Source organism: Pongo abelii, chromosome 17 (genome assembly GCF_028885655.2).
Source record: "Pongo abelii isolate AG06213 chromosome 17, NHGRI_mPonAbe1-v2.0_pri, whole genome shotgun sequence".
In the NCBI taxonomy this organism is placed as follows: Eukaryota; Metazoa; Chordata; class Mammalia; order Primates; family Hominidae; genus Pongo; species Pongo abelii.
In genome coordinates this window covers 31525663-31546991 of record NC_072002.2, presented here as the reverse complement: position 1 = coordinate 31546991, position 21329 = coordinate 31525663, and the positions used below count along the sequence as shown (strand labels likewise).

At 45.7% G+C, this 21329-nt stretch overlaps 1 protein-coding gene and 1 long non-coding RNA gene across 14 annotated transcripts in view; one reads left to right on the top strand and one right to left on the bottom strand.

Moving 5' to 3' along the window:
- The window catches only part of DLGAP1 (DLG associated protein 1), a 972556-nt gene that overhangs the window by 95922 nt on the left and 855305 nt on the right, over positions 1-21329 (bottom strand). The gene's annotated exons all lie outside the window — the stretch shown is intronic.
- LOC103892947 (uncharacterized) lies at positions 1987-18916 on the top strand. Of its 4 annotated transcripts, XR_008515854.2 has the most exons (4): positions 1987-2463; positions 4574-6035; positions 11321-11791; positions 17340-18916. It is a non-coding gene; the product is annotated as an uncharacterized LOC103892947 (long non-coding RNA). The 4 variants fall into 4 exon arrangements; XR_002912234.3 differs by lacking the exon at positions 4574-6035 and having other exon boundaries at positions 2026-2229; positions 17340-18144; XR_002912233.3 differs by lacking the exon at positions 4574-6035 and having other exon boundaries at positions 2026-2463; positions 17340-18144.

Here is a 21329-nt window from a genome sequence, read left to right as displayed (position 1 = left end):
ACCAGCACATCTTTTGGCTGGGAAGTTATAGCAATTATACCAACATCTGATAGGGAGCTCAACTAGATGACAAGATTTCTTTCAAATTGGATGGTTATGATAATGAGTGAAATTTAGACAAGAATTTGCAAACTAGGGAGGGTCCCACAGAGAATGATGCTAAAGAGCTGAAGAAAGAAGCCAAAAAAGGAGGCCAGAGAAAGAGCTCCAGCGAGGCTGTTTGGTAGCAATGATGAATGTTCTGGCATCTTGGGAAAGCATCTGCCACTGATGAGGACAAAATTACTAATAGACAAGTTTGCTGCTGCTGCTTCCAGCCAAGCAGACCCCATAGTTGTGCACTTAACAGTGCATCATAGGGCTCCTGCTCCTTGCGGTGATGTGTTATGCTGGCCGGACTTTCCAACAAATGCCAGACAAATCAGCGGTCTGGCTGGAGTCCTCCACCGGGAAAAATGCGCAAACCCTGGCAACAACAAAGATGATGAGATGAGATTCAGTCCAGACCCGTGACATGCCATTAGATCTTTCTAATCACCAGAGAGCAAATCCTTACTTTGTGTACTGGACACTGTGCTAAGAACTTAATAGACATGGGGGCTGGGTGTGGTGGCTCACACTTGTAATCCCAGCACTTTGGGAGGCTGAGGCATAAGGATTGCTTTAGCCCAGGTTTTGGAGACCGGCCTGGGCAACAGAGTGAGACCTCGTCTTAAAAAAACCCAAACAACAACAACTAGCTGGTCATGGTAGTGCACGCCTGAAGTCCCAGCTACTTGGTAGGCTGAGGTGGGAGGATCACTTGAGGTTGGGAGGTGGAGGCTGCAGTGAGCCACGACTGCCACTGCACTCTAGCCTAGGTGACAGAGCAAGACCCTGCCTCAAAAAGAAAGAAAGAAAGAAACAAACAAACAAAAGAAAAAGAAAAAAATAGACATGATCTCACATATGTGAAAGATCCCACTATCCCCATTTGACTGATGAAAATATTAAGGCTCAGAGCAGGCAACGGACATCCCTAACTCATCTAGAGATTCAGTGACAGAGTTAGAGTACTCAGGGCTCCAAATCCCATCTGACCATTAACTCAAACCACCTCTGTTTATCTCCCCCGCCCCCCGCCAGTAAACACTCTGTATTAAACACCTTGTCCACTAAAGCACCATGCTTTCCACGAGGGACTCCTTCGTGCACAGCCATCCTCACTCTGCAGGAACTCGCCAAAGTTTCAGTGAATGGATGAATTTGGAGTGTTCAACAAGGGGTGCACAGTTGCAACTTTTAAAATATAGCAGAAGGAGAGAAATGCCACAAAACAAAATGCACATGGAAAAATCACTACCTTATTTCAAAATATTTACAGCTTCACATTTAAGGCCACCCAAAGCGTGGCGGTCTGGTGAGAAGGCAGAGATCAGAGGCTGTTGGGGTGGGTCATACACCATGATTCCCGGCCCCGCTCTGGGAGACACAAGGTATCCCACAGTCTTCTCTCCCAGTTACATCCTCCACGGAAACCACAAGATGACTCGCTCAACTTTTTTTAAAGTAGAAAAAAATATGCTTGTGTGTGTGTAAGGGGAAGAGAGGGGATGTGAATGAAATGGAGGGTAGTGTAATAATTCCTGTAGTCATAAGACACGCCAGTTGGTAGTTGCTAGTATTCCAGACACTTCCTAAAGCCAGACAAATGCCCCAAGCCTCGGCATGTCTGGCTTAGAGATCTATTCAACTGATAGCAGCCGCCTCTTCTGGGGAGAGCAGATCTTTCAGAAAGCACTGGCTGCGCTGCTAATCAAACGCAACATTGTTCTCAGCAAGGAGGAAGAATGGAAAGGTTTGTTTCAGAGTCACAACTTTATTTTTTTTAAAAGGCACCCAAGTTGTTTTAACAAGTTGCTACAAAACTTGGGCTTCCTGAGTGGAGGCTGTTTTGCACAGTGCATGTACTGTACAAAAATCCAGGCAGGGAGGGATCAGAAAGTTAGTCATTAAAGAAAAAAAAAAAAAAAAAAGCCCCAGGCACTTGGTGCCTGGAAATGATGTCAGACGCAGCCACTCCTCTGTTAGAACTACAACCAAACAATGCGCAGGCAATCCACAGCAGCTGCCCCTGCAAATGTCAGCGCTAGCCCAGTCAAAAGAGCTTGAAACCTACCAAGCCGGAGGACTGTGCTGTGCCTCTCTCGCCCACATTTTCCCCAAGCACTCTCAGGAACCTGGCAACAGGTAACGTGGCAACCTTTGACTTATAAAAGGGCAAGTGGCACAATCTCAGGGAACAAGTGGACTTTTTTTAAAAGCCAGCATGTCCCCCACCACTCCCACACCCCACTCCCTCCCTCCCAACCAAGTCTGTAAAAAACAAAACATTGACGCGGGCAGTCCTACTCTCGAGTGTCCCCTTGTGGCCAAGCCTGGAACATCACATCCGTACATTGCAATCTGTGGATCAGCTACGAGGTAAGTCGCTCTTTGGAAGGGGTGGAGGTCTTTGCTGGACTTGTCTTCCGAAAAGCATAAAGAGTGGAAGTCAAGGCTCAGAATGGCGTGCTTTTTTTAGCTTATCACCTTAACAAAAACTTCACCTTAGCTGCAGGGTTAAACCTCTGGGTTGGGGCTGGGGATTTTCGTTGTTGTTGTTTTAAAGCAGCAAGCCAAGGCCATGTTTTTTAAGGTGGTGAGTTAAACGGAGCAAGAACTGCGGTAGCCTTTTCCACCCAATCTCTTTCTTCACATCCTAGTCACAGCCAAGGGTAGGGTGGATGGCAGTGAGGATAAACAGCCCAGAAACTGAGGATTCCTGCAGGGTGGGACTGGCATTTTCCATTTTTATCTGAAGTTGTACTTTGAATGCAGACACCTTTCTCTCAGGCCAGAAGCACTGCTCATTTGTATTGCTGGCTTCCAGTTAGCCTATTTGCGAGGATTACTTAGGATTTCCAGACTGCAGGCCCAGTTACCCAGAGAGTGTGCCTCAAGGCCCCACCTCAACGCTTTTATCTCTATGTGGCGGGAAACACCCACGAAAATGCCAACGGCAGTATTTGTAACCTGCCTTCTTCCTTTTGGTAACTGCTTTCTGCAGCTCTCTCTGCTTTAGAGGAATAACTACAGCTGGGAGCTGCTCCAGCCACGCAGGAGGAGAGGGCACCCATTGAGGAGAGGGCACCCGTTCTGTCTCCCTCTGGCTATGTTAACTGGAAACTAGGAAAGGGGTTCAGATCAAAGTAACTGCTCTCTTCAGAAAGTTCCGTTCATTAACTAAATTAGCGGAAATTAAATGGTGTTTGGAGGAAGGTCATTTCAGAAGGCCCAGGACCAGAGGCTGAGGTCTAAAACTTCTAATCTGGATTTTTATTGAAGTTTGGCAGTAAGTTAAACAGGAAGTTGAAGGCTACCATATGTAAATCCAGTTGTTGCCTGAAATCAGTCATTTCAAGGGAGTATCTTGAAAGGACACAGACTGGGGAACAGGCATGAAAAAAAAAAAAGTAAGTAGACAGACATTTGGCTAGTATGTGCCTGGACCACTTAACACTAAAGATTAGAAACCTAGGGCTCTGAGTAAGAATCATTTGACCAGTAGCTAAGGTGAGTCATAGCCTGCACAGAACTAGGGCACACATGTTGAAGTCAGGATGTTGAGAACATCGGGCTTACTAATTTGCAAGGCAGGAGTGCTGCTTCCAGTAGGGAATGTGATCAGGATTTCACGGCTCATTTTCCCAGCCTTTCCAACAGGTGCAATCAAGTCATCCGTGTACACAAGTGACTGCCCTGGCAGTTACATCTGTTAGGATTAAATTTCCATTTGTTCCATTACTTTATATGAAGTGATTTCTACTGTTGAGTCAGACAGATCACTTCCTCTTAGACCTAGGGACTTTTTTCAACATTTTTAACAATGTGTGTGTTTTTCAAAATGTGTCCCAGCCAGGTCTGCAGGTCTTCCTGGGTTGAATGGACTGTTTACAGAAGGGGAAGATTCAGGCCCAAGGTCAGGGTTACAGAATTATATAAGGTTTCCTGTTTGGGCAGCTGGTCTAGCAACACCTCTGGTTGGGGCAGACTGGGTCTTGTTGAGAGATAGCATGCCCAGGAGGCTAGGGCAGGGAGAGTGCCAGGAGCAGGGAAGAACATTTTTGTTTTGTTTTCTTTTTTTTTTTAAGACCGTGTCTTACTCGGTCACCCAGGCTGGGGTGCAGTGGTGCGATGTCAGCTCACTGCAACCTCCGCCTCCCAGGTTCAAATGATTCTCCTGCCTTAGCCTCTCGTGTAGCTGGAATTACAGGCGCCTGCCACCATGCTCAGCTAATTTTTATATTTTTAATAGAGACGGGGTTTCACCATGTGGGCCAGGCTGATCTTGAACTCCTGACCTTAGATGAGCTGTCCGCCTCGGCCTCCCAAAGTGCTGGGATTACAGGCTTGAGCCACCAAGCCCGGCCTGACATTTTTCTTTTAAATCTTTCATCAACCAGCTTTCATTTCTTGTCAGATGTCACTTTTTAGCAACCTGTTCCTATATTCTCTGTTAGGAGAACTTTTTTTTTCTTTTTTTTCTGGCCAGACTGAGAGAAAGGAATTAAAGGATGGAAGAATTACAAGATCAGGCACTGTTGTCTGTCTGATCCACGGATGTAACCACAGCATACGCACGGCTCACAGTACTAGTGTGATAAATGCTTGTTACATGAAGGCATTTACAGGGATGAGAAGAGACTTCCTGGAGAAACAAAAGGGACTAACAATCAGGAAAGGGAGGTGATCGGGGCAGGAGTCAAGTGGACACCTCAGCAAAGCCATTCGCTGTGATCTCTGATGGTGCAGTGTCATGTCCTGTCACCAGAGCCCCCTCGTGTTTGATGTTGGCCAATCCCGCCAACGTGATCTAGCAGGCCAAATCCTAATCTACCATTCTCTGACACCAGCTGGTCCCCTGGGTTATCCACCTGATATCCCCCATTCTCCCCACTTGGCCTCCCCTACAGGCCCTCGGCAAAGGACCGTGGGAGGCACCTGTGACACTGCCCTTTTCCTGTGCAGCTGTTTTTCTTCTTCATTCTTTTCACTCCTCGTTACTTTTTTTTTTTCATGCTCAGCACACACAGAACTAGGAACTTTGTTATTCTACTTATTTTTCTGTACTCTGTCTGCTTGCACACAGATGGATATCTGAGAGCGAGCGAACTTTCTTTACCTCCTAGTATCATTTCATGAGAATTAGTAGCATCTGCACAATGGGGCCTTGGAGACAGGAATAAAAGGAAAAATCTGGAATGGAATCACATGACGCAACAGGCTCTGAAGACTCCCTGCCCGGCTGCCGTATGTCTGGTAAACAGAATAAATAGCACTTGAGCATCCCTGACCCTGAGACTGTGGAGTAGCTGGTTGTTTCTAGATGGGACCAGGGTATCGTGCACTTATTGCCAATTCATCTTGCTTCAGTAAGTGGGGTGGCTGTGCAGAGTGAGTGGCCTGTGTATGAACCAGGGTCCGTCCCATCTAATGAGTCCGGTCAGGCTGAGTCCTCACCAAGACTTCAGTGTGGATTCATCAGTAACCTTGGTTCACCGGCAGGCTCGCTGGACTTTGGAGAAAAGGCTGACCCTCCACCAAAGCAGCCCACTGCTGCCACTGCCCTAGGAACAGAGGGCCTGGAGCCAGGGCTTGACCTGGCACAGGAGCTTTTGCACAAGGCCGGCTCAAACCTCCAAACCTGGGAAAACAGGATGCATGGTGAAGTGAAGAAGAAAGAAAATGCATCCACCATTCCTTCCTGTTGGTGTCAGCACAATGAGGAATAATCACCTGGATTTGGAAAGCAGGCGTGTGGGAGGCTGCAGGCCCCCCTGGTCTGTGTAGTTAGGCACCTAATTTTTCATCCTCCTTTTCTCTGCCCTCATGAAACGCCGATTTTCAAAGGAAAAACAGAAAAACGTATCTGGGTTAACCTGTGTAATACTGTTTACATCAGTCCACTTGGCCCAGAAAGGATACCAGCTCCTTACTGATGCTCAGATAACAGGGTTAGTGCTTAAAAAAATTATGCCTTGGGCCGGGCGCGGTGGCTCACGCCTATAATCCCAGCACTTTGGGAGACCGAGGTGGGTGGATCACAAGGTCAACAGATCAAGACCATCCTGGCCAACCAACATAGTGAACCTGTCTCTACTAAAAATATAAAAATTAGCTGGGCGTAGTGGCGCATGCCTGTAGTCCCAGCTGCTAGGGAGGCTGAGGCAGGAGAGTCGTTTGGGCCTGGCAGGCGGAGGTTGCAGTGAGCTGAGATTGCGCCACACTGCACTCCAGCCCAGGTGGTGGAGCGAGTCTCCATCTCAAAAAAAAAAAAAAAAAATTCTGCCTCATTCATTATCCAACTTTGTCACTGATAGAGAAGGACATAGATCCAGAGAAGAACTTGTCCAGGTGACCCCAGGGCTCTTTCCCCATCCATTACTTTTTTTTTTTTTTTGAGCCGGAGTCTGGCTCTGTTACCCACGCTGGAGTACAGTGTCACAATCTTGGCTCACTGCATCCTCTGTCTCCTGGGTTCAAGCTATTCTCCTGACTCATCCTCCCTAGTAGCTGGGATTACAGGTGCGTGCCACCCCGCCCAGCTAATTTTTGTATTTTTAGTAGAGATGAGGTTTTAACTTGTTAGCCAGGCTGGTCTTGAACTCTTGACGTCAAGCGATCTGCCTGCCTTGGCCTCCCAAAGTGCTGGGATTACGGCCGTGAGCCACCACGCCCGGTCCCCTTCATTACTCCTTAAGTGTCCCTTAAAGACTGTATTTATTTATTTGAAACAGAGTCTTGCTCTGTCACCCAGGCTGCTGTGCAGTGGCGTGATCTTAGCTCACTGCAACCTTCTGCCTCAGCCTCCTGAGTACCTGAGACTACAGGCGGGTGCCACCACACCCGGCTAATGTTTGTCTTTTTGGTAGAGATGGGGTTTCACCATGTTGGCCAGGGTGGTCTCGAACTCCTGATCTCAAGTGATCCGCTCGCTTCAGCCTCCCAAATTGCTGGGATTACAGGTGTGAGCCACTGCACCCAGCAAAGACTGCATTTAAAATACTACCTTTCTGTTAGGTACTTGTCATTTGCCAAAATTAAATAAAAACAATCTAGGAACCTAGGAACCTGTGAAGTCAGTACTAAAATCTATACCAATTTACCCTACAAACTCCCATCCTCCTCCTCGTTGGTTGAGTGTTTAATAAAGCCAGGCGCTTTACCTATAGTCTCATTAAATTAAAAACAACCCTGCATAGGAAGTCAGGATCTCAATTTTGCAGATGAAAAGGAGGCTCATCTGGGCATGCCCAGCAAGTTCTGGAGAACGCCCCTTAATGGAGTACTTGAATTTGTCCGCAGAGAGAGGTGGCATCACCGCACTGTAAATAGTTTCCAAGGTCAAGTTTGGCTAGTGGCTTTTAGAATTGTGGCAGAAGGATGCCATCCTACTCCCGCCTTCAGAGGCATCTCAGGTTCTGGAGCTCTGTGCTAACTAAGCCTACCTGTGGAGGGTGGCAATGGAGTGGTGACAGGTGTGCAAGGTTTCACATCTTTAAGGAAAAGACAGCTCCAAGGACAGTTTTTTGGTTTGTTTGTTTGTTTTTGAGACAGAGTCTCACTCTGTTGTCAGGCTATAGTGTAGTGGCGCGATCTTGGCTCACTGCAACCTCCACCTCCCGGGTTCAAGCGATTCCCCTGCCTCAGCCTCCCGAGTAGCTGGGACTACAGGAGGGCGCCACCACGCCCAGCTAATTTTGATATTTTTAGTAGAGATGTGGTTTCACCATGTGGGCCAGGATGGTCTCGATCTCTTGACCTTGTGATCCACCCACCTTGGCCTCCCAAAATGTTGGGATTACAGGCGTGAGCCACCATTCCCAGCCACTTTTTTTTTTTTTTAAAGAGACAAGGTCTCGCTCTGTTGCCCGGGCTGGAGTGCAGTGGCGTGATCATGGCTCACTGCATCCTCTAACTCCTGGGCTCAAGCGATCCTCCCACTTTAGCCTCCGGAATAGCTGGAACCACAAGCGCACACCACCACATCCAGCTAATTTTTAAAAAACTGTTTCTAAAGACAGGGTCTCACGATGTTGCCCAGGGTCAAGGTCAGATTTGTTAAGCCTTCTGACATTGTCTCCTGTTGGAGTTCTGCGTGTTCATTAGTTCATCACCATGCGTGTGATTCACACACTGTACTCAGAAACATTCTTTTTTTTTATTTTTGTTTTTTTTTTTTTTTGAGACGGAGTTTCTCTCTTGTCGCCTAGGCTGGAGTGCAATGGCACGCACGATCTCGGCTCACTGCAACCTCTACCTCCCAGGTTCAAGCAATTCTCCTGCCTCAGCCTCCCGAGTAGCTAGGACTATAGGTGTGCGCCACCACTCCCAGCTTATTTTTGTATTAGTAGAGACGGGGTTTCACCATGTTGGCCAGGCTGGTCTCGAACCCCGGACCTCAGGTGATCCACCTGCCTTGGCCTCCCAAAGTGCTGGGATTATAGGCATGAGCCACCATGCCCAGCCAGAAACATTCTTTTTATTCGTTTTTATTTTAATGGTAGTAAGGGCCCTGGTAGGGGATTTGAACTGTTTCTTTCCACAGTGTGGAATGATGTCTATATACGTTACAGAATGGAGATATATATGTATATATATATATATTTTTTTTTTTTTTGAGACAGTGTCTCACCCTGTGGCTCAGGCTGGAGTGCAGTGATGTGATCTCAGCTCACTGCAACCTCCACTTCCCGGGCTAAAGCAATTCTCCCACCTCAGCCACCCAAATAGCTGGGATTACAGGCACCTGCCACCATGCTGGCTATCTTTTGTATTTTTAGTACAGATGGGGTTTCACCATGTTGATCAGGCTGGTCTCGAACTCCTGACCTCAAGCAATCCACCCGCCTCGGCCTCCTGAAGTGCTGGGTTTACAGGTGTGAGCCACTGTGCCCGGCCCAGAATGGAGTAGTTTGATGCGGTCTTACAGATAAACACTTCACATTTGCAAGGGTTTGTGTGTGTGTGTGTGTGTGTGTGTGTTTTAACTCATCTTTTCCATTCTCTTCCCCACCCCTCCTTTCCCATCTGCTACCCTCAGGCTACAGTTCGACTTCACAGATAGAAAAATAAATAAAACCTACAGCTGGGCATGGTGGTTCACGCCTATAATCCCAGCACTTTGGGAGGCCGAGGTGGGCCAATCATTTGAGGTCAGGAATTTGAGACCAGCCTGACCAACATGGTGAAACCCTGTTTCTACCAAAAATACAAATAAATTAGCTGGTCGTGGTGGCCTGCCCCAGTAATCCCAGCTACTTGGGAGGCTGAGGCAGGAGAATCGCTTGAATCAAGGAAGCGGAGGTTGTAGTGAGCCCAGATCACGCCACTGCACTCCAGCCTGGGTGACAGAGCGAGACTCCATCTCAAAAAAAAAAAAAAAAAATTAGCTGGGCGTGCTGGCGAGTGCCTGTAATCCCAGCTATTCAGGAGGCTGAGACAGGCGAATCACTTGAACCCAGAGGCAGAGATTGCAGTGAGTGGAGATCGGGCCACTGCACTCCAGCCCGGGCTACAGTGCGAGACTCCTTCTCAAATGAATGAATAAATAAATAAATAAATAAAACCTACATTATTTACCTTGGCCCACTATAATTTTGCACTACAGGATGGCAGCTCCGGATGCTGCCCAGGACACTGGCCTAAAAGTGTGTCTGCAAGTGCTCTCACTCTTCATTCATTCAAGCTCTGCCTAGTACACACTTTTTGGAAACCATTTCCCAAAATGCATGCTCTTATACCACATTTCCCACCCACCAGATAACCGAAAACAGTGCATGTAACATAGTTTGAATTAAAGAATAATCTTGTTTTGGCCGGGCGCGGTGGCTCACGTCTGTAATCCCAGCACTTTGGGAGGCCGAGGCGGGCAGATCACGAGGTCAGGAGATCGAGACCATCCTGGCTAACACAGTGAAATCCCGTCTCTACTAAAAATACAAAAAAATTAGCCAGGCGTGGTGGTGGGCTCCTGTAGTCCCAGCTACTCGGGAGCTGAGGCAGGAGAATGGCGTGAACCTGGGAGGTGGAGCTTGCAGTGAGCCGAGATCGCACCACTGCCCTCCAGCCTGGGCGACAGAGCAAGACTCTGTCCAAAAAAAAAAAAAAGAAGAAGAAACTTGTGTTGGTAGACAAATAAATTCATGAACTGCAGATATAAATAGATCGAGCACTAGATATGTTTATTATCTCAAGCACAGCACTGCCTCCTGGTGCGGATTATATTCCAGTTTTCAAAAGGAACCATAGAAGGTACAAGCAATACGATTTTATTTTGGAGGGATTTCTAGCATCATAGGTCAAAGCCGTTATTAAGTATCAACTCTGAAAAAGCAACTATAAATACTGCAAATCGACTAAGCCAGGGGACGCAAATATATCCTGTGTGTTGTGTGCTGGACTGTGGTTGAGACTTCATGGTCGTGCACTGGGCTCATGGGGGCAGCTGACTGCTCATAATTAAGATTGCTGTTGCCGCTGCCTGTGTTCCAAAGAACACAAGAGGACAGAGCTAAGGTGTATGAATGCGGAAAAACTTGCAGAAACTAGAGCTAGTCTTCGGATTGAAATGAATTACCAATAAAGGGTTGGGAAATGGATCAAGGGGAGGGAAGCGTTTTGATGGCCCCTGCTCTGAGGTTCAGCCCATTTGCAGTTGCTGATAACCTTGTCAGGTCACCAGATAAAGGCAAGTCTTGTCACCCTCAGGCACCTGGCTGCGAAGTAATAAAACGGTTGCCTTATCATCTAAAGGTGGAGTTAGTCAAACCTCAGCCCAGGGTAATTATAGTAAACTGAAATTGCCTGTCCTTTACAAAAAAAAAAGGGGAGGGAGAGAGAAAGGAAAAGGGCTTAAGGCAGGAAATTGTGTTTGTCTTTCTCCTTGGATTTAAAAAAGAAACGAGCAAAACAGCAAGAAGTTTTCCAGGGAGTGAGAAAAACAGCCCGGCTAGACTCCCCTCACCCTGGGTTAACAGGATTGCTGACAGATCAGGCCCACGTGATGGTCAAGAAAAGAGGCTCACGCTGATGAAAATCCAAGAAATCTCCTTAGGAGCCTTCCTTTCTAAATGTAAATGACTGAGTCATTGCTTTGCTAAGGAGGGAAGGAAGTTACAATCACACCAAGTGACTCATTCATTGCTGTTAGCTCCGGCAGTTGGATAAAAAGTTTTAGCAAAAGCAGCAACAAATGTACTTTAAATACTAGCACAGTAAGGGAATTCCTCTCTTTCAGGATGAATGCCATCCACACAAAAGAGCTCCTGTTGACATCTCATTTACAATCTCCCCCAGGACACAGACAAGACCCTTTCAATAAACCCAGCTCAGAAACACCTATTGTTCAAAATCTTCAACTCGCCACAGGCTACCACCACTCCCTATGGCTTTGCAAAATTAAAGATTTAGAAGCAGGATGGGGACGGTGGAAGCTATGAAAAGAGGCAGGAAAAAAGTCCCTTTGACCCGATGCTATCAGAGAGCGTGCATGAAGAAGAAAGTTAATGGTATTTCCATTTATATAAGAAGCGCCTAAGAATTGCCTGTGACGTTCGTGAACTAGTGATTGTGAATTCCAAATCTGATGCCAACTTTATGTGTAAAGAAGCTAACTCCTGCCAACATCGTGGCTGAATGAACAGCTGGGGCTATGCTTAACCCATTCCCAGCTTACAAAAGCCCCATGGCAGCTGCAGCGAAGCATCAGGTGAGTCTGATATGGGCTGTCTGTTTCCTTGGGGATTTGAAGCTTGTCTGTCCTTTCCAAGTGGAATCTTGTGCCTAAGTGCTAGAACCCACTCCTCTCCACTGATTCTCTTCTTTCCATTTCTGCCATTTCCCTTCTTCTTTTAATAAAACTTGGACATTTTCTGGAGTTATATGTTTTTCTTGGGATGTACTTCAAATTAAGGAGGATATTTATGTTTACAAACACACACACACACACACACACACACACACACAAGAATCGGGCATTTCTCAAGTGGTGATACATTTACCCTCCTCATTTTTCACTTAAGATTCCCCATCTCAGTACACGATCCCTTTGTCTGCCCTGAGTTCAAGCCAAAACTCGGCATTATCTGTAAGCACTCCTTTGGGTCCTTCTCTCCGATCTCTTAAATCCCTGTGGAGTCATTCCACATCCTTATGTGCATCTTTCTGCTTCCCTAGATCCTACAGTTTTAATGTTCTCTTCTGGAGTATTACAGCAACTTCCTTAACTCAAGGTTTCTCCAACTCTGAGTTGTCACTTAATGGGTAGTGAAATCAGATGAGTCATGCAGTTTCACCATTTAGAAAATGCAAAAGGTTAGGTAGAAAATGTCAGCGTACATCCTGTGTAGAAAAACTAAGTCTTGTTGTGAAACTTCTTTCAGTTTGTATGTGCGTGTCCCCGGATCTGTGTACATACTGGGCAACAGGGAAAATGCATTTTGTAGGTCAAAATATTTGGAGAAATACTTTTCTACTTAGTCTCACTGGGTCTGTCTTTTGTCTGTTTCCAAACTATTGCATACACTTAGAGGAAGAGTGGAAACCCTCCAGCAGGTCCTGTCAGTCTGCAGTTTACAAATCTGCCCTCAGGATAAGAGTTCCTGCTCACCATTTTCAGGTCTCAGAATTCTGCCTCCTCCTGAGCACTTTTCCTTTAGTTATTCAACCCATCAAGTTCCCTGGGTTTGCATGTGCAATCGATTCCTCGTTAGGGATATTCTTTCCTCTGGTTTTTCCTTCAGATATGAGCTTACGTTTGACCTCTTCCAAGAAGACGTCAGGAGTGTCCTTCTGAATGCCTTTCCTAGTTCTCATGAGAACACAGCAGTTTTTAATCAGGCAGAGCACTTATTACATTATAATTATCTTCTTGGTTCCCAAGTGAACTTTTAAGTTCCAAGTGGGCAGTCAGTAAATACTTATTGGTGCATCAAATGCTCCACATTTTACACGGTTCACGTTTGCTTCCTACAAACCAATTTGGACAGTTATTTTAAAGTATCTTATCTCTAGTTGTCAAAGCTTTAGTTTCCTTTAACACTTAAATATCTCTTGCATATTTTCTTTTCAAACACTGCTTGGCTAATTTGCAAATTCATTGGACTCCTTTCCTTAAAAATCAAAATAATAAAACTTCAAGAAAGCTGTTTGACTTCTGGCCAGTTAGTCACCCTCTCTGAATGTCAGATCTGTAAACAGGAAGGGCAGAACTCTGATCTCTAAAATCCTCTCCAGTCCACTACTCTGACCCTCTAACTTGAGCTTTCTCCAGAGAGGTTAAGTGACTTTTCCAAGGTCACGCAGCTTTTTAGCGGCAGGAGATTTTTTGCCTGTCTATGGATTTTTAAAAGCTAGCAGTAAACAAAAACCAAAAAGTTTACCGAGGAAACTGAGTGCCACTAACAAGTTTGTGTGAAAGGGAATTCATGAAGAAATAGGAGACTTCAAACAAAACACTAAAATAAACAACAACCATAATGGATTCCTGCCTAGGCAGGTCTGGATATTAAGAAAAAAAAGATCTCGCTGTGGTTTGCTATTAGATGGAGAGATATTCAGATCTCATTTTTAAAATGAAAGTGAAAGATTAAAGAATTTTGGCATCCTGACCCTTTGTAGAGGCCATTCCTCAGAGGCACAGTGTGCAGACAAAACTATCCTAGAGGTGCCAACCAAAACAAGCTAACGTCTGTCTCATTCCTGAGCCCTGGTGCCTTGACCAGTAACCACGCTCAGGAAGAAAGCTGCAACTCGCCAGGATGAAATTTGGCCCCGCTTCTTATAACCCTTCCCCCCTTCCTTCCCCTGCCAGAACCACACTAAAGAATTCGCTGCTTTCAGAGACAGACTTTTTCATTACTTCCTTACATTATAGAGTTTGGGCTTAGATAACCAGTTGTATGAGTAGCAAGTCAAACAGAAATACAACAGCAGTAATACTTATTTCTTTCCCTAATGTAATATGTTGTACTTCATAAGCCACCATATGCATTTGTTGCTTTTCCCCCGTCTACACTGACCAGCAGTTTTGCTTTGTTTGACAGAAAAGTATGGTAAGAGGAAACTGAATTTGAAGTGGATTCTTACGAAGGAAAAAGAAAATCACTATTGTAACTGTATACCAAATTACTATGTATGTGAGGTCCCAACTTTGACATCAAGGACATCAAGTCTTTACAGCCAGGCAATGGGATTATGGGTGATTTTTACTTTATTCTTTGGGCTTCTCTGAATTTTCCTATTTTTTGAAAAAGAACCTGCATTATTTTGTAATTATAAAAAAGTACAAATAAGAATTATACACACTATTATTTCTTCACTGCTATGACACGACTAGATTATAATTTTTTTTTTTTTTTTGAGACAGAGTTTCGGTCTTGTTGCCCAGGCTGGAGTGCAGTGGGGTGACCTTGCCTCACTGCAACCTCCACCTCCTGGGTTCAAGCAATTCTCCTGCCTCAGCCTCCCCAGTAGCTGGGATTACAGGCACCTGCCACCACACCCATCTAATTTTAGTAGAGAAGGGGTTTCACCAAGCTGGCCAGGCTGGTCTCGAACTCCTGACCTCAGGTGATTGATCCACCCGCCTCGGCCTCCCAAAGTGCTGGGATTACAGGCATGAGCCACCGCGCCGGGCCTAGATTATGAAATTTTTGTGTTACCGTGTATGTTGCTGTGTAATTTTTGTTTTGAACCTTTTTTATTTTTCTTTTAATTCATTTGAGACAGGATCTTGTTCTGTTACCCAGGCTCACTGCAACAAGGTGATTTTCCCGCCTCAGCCTCCAGAGTAGCTGGACTACAGGCCGGTGCCACCACACCCAGATAATATTTTATGTTTTTTGTAGAAATGGGGTTTTGTTATGTTGCCCAGGCTGGTCTTGAACTCCTGGGCTCAAGCGATCCACCTTCCTCAGCCTCCCAAAGTACTGGGATTACAGGCATAAGCCACTGCACCCGGCCTTGAACATTTGTTTTTTGAAGGAAATTTTATATGATTACCACATAAAAAAGGAATACTAAAAATCTCCTAACATTATTTGGTATCTCACTGTCTTTGAAAGCTTAAGGAACATGGACCGGTAACTCCTTTACAACTCCTTTACAACTGGGCCGCAGCATATTTTATTACCTTCTCCTGACAATTTCTTATCTGGCTACTTATCATTTCCAGAACATACCATCCTTTTGCATGCCTTTACGCCCGTGGCAAACTTTGTTTGCCTCCTCATAACCATTCTCCCTGTCCTGCTTGCTAATGAGACCCCAGTGCTGTTGATCTTTTCCACACAGCTGTGAGTTTTACAGGTGGCTAAGCCCCTCCCTAGACGTGGAGGCTGAATCTTCACCGGTCTACAAGACAAAGAGATGAGAAGGGAGGTTGGATGGGAATGTTCTGGGAAAGTTTACCTCACTATTTAAAGCCACCCAAGTCAGGGACATCCCTTTTCTTTCTCTGGACTTTGTCATCTGCAAGGGATGCTGGAACTGTGGCTGCCATCGGGGGACCACAGAAAGTACTGGCCTAAGAAGACCAGCTCAGCCTGGCATGGTGGCTCATGCCTGTAATCCCAGTATTTTGGGAGGATGAGGCGGGCAGATCACCTGAGGTCGGGAGTTAAAGACCAGCCTGACCAACATGGAAAAGCCCTGTCTCTCCTAAAAATACAAAATTAGCCGGGTGTGGTGGTGCATGCCTGTAATCCCAGCTACTGGGGAGGCTGAAGCAGGAGAATTGCCTGAATCCGGGAGGTGGAGGTTAACAGTGAGCGGAGATGGTGCCACTGCACTCCAGTCTGGGCAATGAGAGTGAAACTCCATCTCAAAAAAAAAAAAAAAAAAGAGGAGCTCACACTGGGGACGAGAGGTGGAAGAAAGGCCAGCTGTAATGAACTTGCTGGTTTTGGTAAATTCATGGCCTGCCCTACCTTTGGACCTGGTATTGTTTGAGAAAATAAATATTTTGCCATCTTAGTCACTTTGATTTTGTTTTCAAGTTGTAATTGTTTGCTTATTGATTTGATTGGCTTGGCACTTATGCAGTGACTTTGTACATGCTGTCTGTGTGTTGGGGCTCAGAACATGATGCCCTAAAATATGGTGACTTGGCAACTGAGAAAACTGAAGGAGCAAGAAGGTCACTCACTGTGAGAGCTGGCCACGAGGGAATGCTCTGACCTGTCTTTGTCTGAAAGTAGGTCATAAGATGCTCATTCCAGAGAGGTCTCGCTCTATACCCAGAGGCAAAGAAGAAGGAACAGACAGCTCTTGCCCTACTGGCCCCCAGTTGTTTGTTACCGTTAGATAATAAATTTATTCTATTTGAAATCTGAAATACTCCAAAGTCTGAAACTTTTCATTTTTTTGAGACAGAGTCCTGCTCTGTCACCCAGGCTGGAGTGTAGTGCACGATCTCAGCTCACTGCAACCTCCACCTCCCAGGTTCAATGATCCTCCTGCCTCAGCCTCCCAAGTAGCTGGGATTACAGGCATGTGCCACCACGCCTGGCTAATTTTTATACTTTTAGTAGAGACAGGGTTTCACCATGTTGGCCATGTTGGTCTCGAACTCCTGAACTCAAGTGAGCCCTGGCCTCCCAAAGTGCTGGGATTACAGACGTGAGCTGCTGCACCCGGCCTCATCTGTAATACTCTCCCCTGCAGTGTCCTCAGCCTCTCCTGCCTCAGCCTCCCACGTAGCTGGGATTGCAGGTGTGCACCACCACAACCAGCCAATTTTTAAACATTTTTTTGTGGAGATATGGTCTCACTATGTTGCCCAGGCTAGTCTCGAATTCCTGGGCTCAAGTGATCCTCCCACCTTGGCCTCCCAAAGTACTGGGATTTGAGGTGTGATCCACTCACCTGGGCCTGAGTCTTCCTTTGGAAGGCTGCTGTATCATGTGAAACTTACGTTAAATAAATTTGCTTATTTTTCTGTTATTAATCTGTCTTCTGTGATAGGAGTCTCAGCCATGAACCTAGCGATGGGTGTGGAATAGATATTTCTTCCACACGCTGGAAAAGGCTGTGTCTGCCTGGTGCAAATCCTGACCTGCCAATTACAAGCTACGTGACTTTACACTATTAAATCATCTTTTCCTCGGTTTCCTCATCTGTTGGGTTAAGATAACAGCACCTATCTCATAATGTGATGCGGCGAGTGAAGAGGTTAATGTAGTGAAAGGGGATAGAGTGTTCCACTTACCCTGTGACATATAGGAATTAGGTGCTCTTCTTTTTTCTTCCCTTCCTAGATTATGTGATGCAATGAAATTCAAATATGAAAACCATCTTGGAGGCCAGGCACAGTGGCTCACGCCTTTAATCCCAGCACTTTGGGAGGCCGAAGCGGATGGATCATTTGAGGTCAGAAATTCAAGACCAGCCTGGCCAACATGGTGAAACCCCGTCTCTACTAAAAATACAAAAATTAACTGGGCGTGATGGTGCATGCCTGTAATCCCATCTACTTGGGAGGCTGAGGCATGACAATCGCTTCAGCCTGGGAGGCGGAAGTTGTGGTGAGCCAAGATCGCCCCACTGCACTCCAGCCTGGGCGACAGAGACACTGTCTCAAAAGAAAACCATCTTGGAAACTCCCTGAGGGTTCTTTTTTGGGGGGGAAAGTTCGTACTTTTAAGATGCTTTGGTTCCTACTGCATGAAGAGCCCTGCAATGAGTACGTGTGAATGCATATGTTGAGATGCCTTTTCCTAGTGCTTAACATTAAAAATTCATCTCGGCCGGGCACGGTGCCTCACACCTGTAATCCCAGCACTTTAGGAGGCTGAGGTGGGCGGATCACCTGAGGTCGAGAGTTCGAGACCAGCCTGGCCAACATGAAGAAACTCTATCTCTACTAAAAATACAAAAAATTAATCAGGCATGGTGGCGCATGCCTGTAATCCCAGCTACTCGGGAGGCTGAGGCAGGAGAATTGCTTGAACCTGGGAGGCGGAGGTTGCAGTGAACAGAGATCACGCCATTGTTCTCCAGCCTGGGCAACAACAGCAAAACTGTCTCAAAAATAAAATAAAAAATTGTTTTAAAAAATAAAAATTCGCCTCATCACTGTTCTCAATTCATATGTCCTCTCCTTCGAGAGGGCTTTAAAAAAACTAAAACTATTTTACCTCAAAATATACTTCTTTGGCATATTTTTGAGATGGCTGTTCAGAGGGCCCACAGACAGGAATAGCCCTGCCAAGTTGCCATTTGTGGAGGAGACATACATCTGCAGAGAAAATCTGCAGCAATGAAATAAACAGCCAGGCTTTCTCTGAGGCCCTCCGCCTATCCAGACCTAGGAGAGATTAACTGAGTCTGACACCTTTGAAAATCTGACAGAGAAACACTTAACCACAGACTACCTTCTGTTCTCTCTGAGGACTGCTACCTGTGAGATTTAACCCACCTGTGCCCTCACCTTCCCTCTCCCCTCCCTGCCATAACCTATTTTGCCATGCTCTGAGTCCCTACTCCTCAGTAACATCAAGATGGTATAAAAGCATCAACTCAGCCAGGCACAGTAGCTCACACCTGTAATCCTAGCACTTTGGGAGGACAAGGTGGGCAGATCCCTTGAGCCCAGAAGTTTAAGACCAGCCTGGCAAGCATGGTGAAATGCTGTCCACTAAAAATACGAAAAAAAAAAATAGCCAGATGTGGTGGCACATGCCTGTAATCCCAGCTACTTGGGAGGCTGAGACAGGAGAATCGCTTGAACCCAGGAGATGGAGGCTGCAGTGAGCTGAGATCACGCCACTGCACTCCAGCCTGGGCGACAGTGAGACTGTCCCTCAAAAAAATTAAAAAAGATGGTATAAAAGTATTAATTGTATGGTCTTTTTGTTTTTGGAGTTTCATATGTATTTTTTTCCTATGGCAGAAGAGTTTTCATAATTTGTATGACTCATGCACATATGTGCACGTTAGCGAAATCTGTATGCCAGCCAGGTGTGGCATAAGCCTGTAGTCTCAGTTACTCAGAGGCTGAGGCGGGAGGATTGCTTGAGCCCAGGAGGTCAAGGCTGCTGTGAGCTATGATTGCACCACTGCACTCTACCCTGGGCGATAGAGCAAGACCCTGTCTTTAAAAAAAAAAAAAAAAAAAAAAAAGTGTATACTTTTTTTTCCCTGTTAATTTACTATCTGTTTGTTTTATAGACTCAAATTATCAAGGCTTCAGGAGGAAAATGTAAACTTCCCTACAGCTCCCTTCATCACCCAGCTTAGACCAGCCTCACACCCTCCCATCCCAGGCCTGCAGCCCCCTAACTGATTTGAGATGCCTGGAGAAAATAAAATTGCTGCTCCATCTTTTATAAACTAAAAGTGTTGGGGTGGGGGCAGTGCAAAGTTGGTGCTTGCTCATTCAACCCAGTCCTGACCAGCTCTACCACTGCACCCGCCCCAGCCCTCCACAGCCTTCCAACGGCAGCTGTCTCCAGATTCCCTACATTCTAGTTAGCAGCCTTCACTCTCCCCATGACCAAGGCCCCACGAAGTCTTTCCAAAGTCCCTGCTTGTCACTTCTGTTAACATGTCCCCGCCTCCCACCTCGAAATTACATAGCAGGACTGGCTGCAGACCCTGCTTCCTTGCACCTTTGAAAATGGCAGAAATTACCACGCGTTTCTCAGGGCTAGTAGGGTAGACCCCTGCCAGTGGTCTCAAACTTTTTCCATACCTTCTCTATCACCCTCCAGTTCAGAAAAGACAAAAAGGAAACCCCAAAGAAAATCAAAAAACTTACAAGTATGTTTCCCTTTGCCTCCATAGTCAGCACTAATGATTTCCAGCTGGGTTGGAGAGCAGGGTGTGGATAGGACCAAGTCCTGTTGCTAAGTTCAAGTACTTGAGAATTTAACATCCCAGACCCTCTCCAAGCTCTGCTGCAGGCCCCTCAACTATATTTCCCTAGCTTACCATGGTAACAAGCCAGAGGACTAGCCCTAAGTGTATCCACTTACATTACTAAAGCTCTATCAAATGAACAAATAGTTCCCTTTGCTTTTCATGCCTGAAAGGCAATATTGTATGTTTAAGAATATGGCACAGTTCTGTCGTCCCAGCTGCTTGGAAGGCTGAGGTGGGATGATTGATTGAGCCCAGGAGTTTGAGTCCAGCCTGGGCAACATAGCAAGATTTGATCTCAAAATATTAAAAAATAATGTAAGTTTTGGAGGCAGACCTTGATTTAAAAGTGTGTTACCTAGGGAAGGTTGCTGAATCTTTATAAACATCTGGTTTTTATTGTCTAAAACGAGGATAAGAATGAAAAACTTCCTTATAGGGTTGTTGAGAGGCTGAAAGGAAGTAATATATGGGAAATGCTCAGTGTATTAACTCAGTAAATGGCATACAGTAACAACAGCATCAACAGTTTCATAAGGGGAATCCCTTCATTTTGACTAGGAGACCCGTGGCCCTTGTGAAAGGTCTGAGAACATCTGAAGCTAACTTCTACACCAACGTGGTCAGATGATGCCATCCTGTATCCATGGCAACCAGATGTCTCCAGTATCTAGTTTAGTGCCAGGCAGGTGGTGTGCAATGAAACAACGGAATCACAGGCTGCAACTCTGCTGTTCAGTTCGTTCGTTAGTGGAACCCCTGTAACATACTCAAAATTCTGACTTCATAGGACCTTTGAATTACAGTTTCGTAAAAGAAGTTCTGAAAGATTGACCAATCATCTCACACACATTTTTTAGTTATTCCCAGATGGTTGGTGATGTAAAAATAAAACAACCAAAACCTTTATGTTGGATATATCTTCAAGTCTATCACAATATTTTAGTCCATTTCCTTTTTTTTTGTTTGTTTGTTTTTTTTCTTTGAGACGGAGTTTTTGCTCTTGTTACTCAGGCTGGAGTGCAATGGTGTAATCTCGGCTCACTGCAACCTCTGTCTCCTGCGTTCAAGCGATTCTCCTGCCTCGGCTCCTGAGTAGCTGGGATTACAGGCGCCTGCCACCATGCCCAGCTAATTTTTTTGTATTTTTAATAGAGATGGGGTTTCACCATGTTGGTTAGTCTTGAACTCCTGACTTCAGGTGGTCCACCCGCCTCGGCTTCCCAAAGTGCTGGGATTACAGGAATTAGCCACCACTCCTGGCTTTTTAGTCCATTTTCTATTGCTAATGTAAGAGGAATTAGATTAGGAAGTAGGTTTTTGAAGACAAATTTTCAGCTTACATGAATTGTTGGTAGGACCTTACTTCATAAGTAATAATAGATATA